Genomic DNA, 622 nt, shown 5'->3' with positions numbered 1-622 from the left:
AGCTCTCAGCAGACCTACTGGGCTGTCTTGATTGGAATGTATTTGATTAGACCACCAAAGTTGCAGAGGGTTTCACACCAAAACCTTGGTAAAATGTGCTACACAGTGGAGTAAAATATGCACTCACATGAAACTTTCTCTGGTTATATTATACAAATACTACCCAATTCTGGTTTGGGGGACCCTCCTTTTCAAGATCCTTTAAGATCTGCTCATTACTTTTTTTTTTTTTGACAGAATACAATTGACTAAGTTTCTAACTCCTTAGCCACATCTAAGTGCAAACTTCTCTAACACATGATTCCCTTGCTTGGAACTGTGTGGTTCCCAATCTACCCAGCTTGGCCCTTCAAAGTATTTTACTTCTACATTTCTATTCCATTTTACTAGCTCCATTCCGACAGTGAAAACTTACTTCTGTGTTCTGATACAGACATCATGGATGTTGAGATCTACAAGTACACAAAAGTCATCAAGGAACAAAATCTTCATGTCTAAAGATTCTGAAAAATGTGATCTCTAGCCTAAGTTTAGGGAAAAGAAGCTCCCTACTCCTAATAGTGTTTTTTTTTTTTTTTTTTTTTTTTTTTTTGAGAGTTTTTTTTTTAGGGGAACTTCACTC

The sequence above is a fragment of the Tupaia chinensis genome, unplaced genomic scaffold, assembly GCF_000334495.1.
Source record: "Tupaia chinensis unplaced genomic scaffold, TupChi_1.0 Scaffold146740_1, whole genome shotgun sequence".
Taxonomy (NCBI): Eukaryota; Metazoa; Chordata; class Mammalia; order Scandentia; family Tupaiidae; genus Tupaia; species Tupaia belangeri.
The sequence above is the reverse complement of the archived record's forward strand: the minus strand, read 5'-3'. Positions refer to the sequence as shown.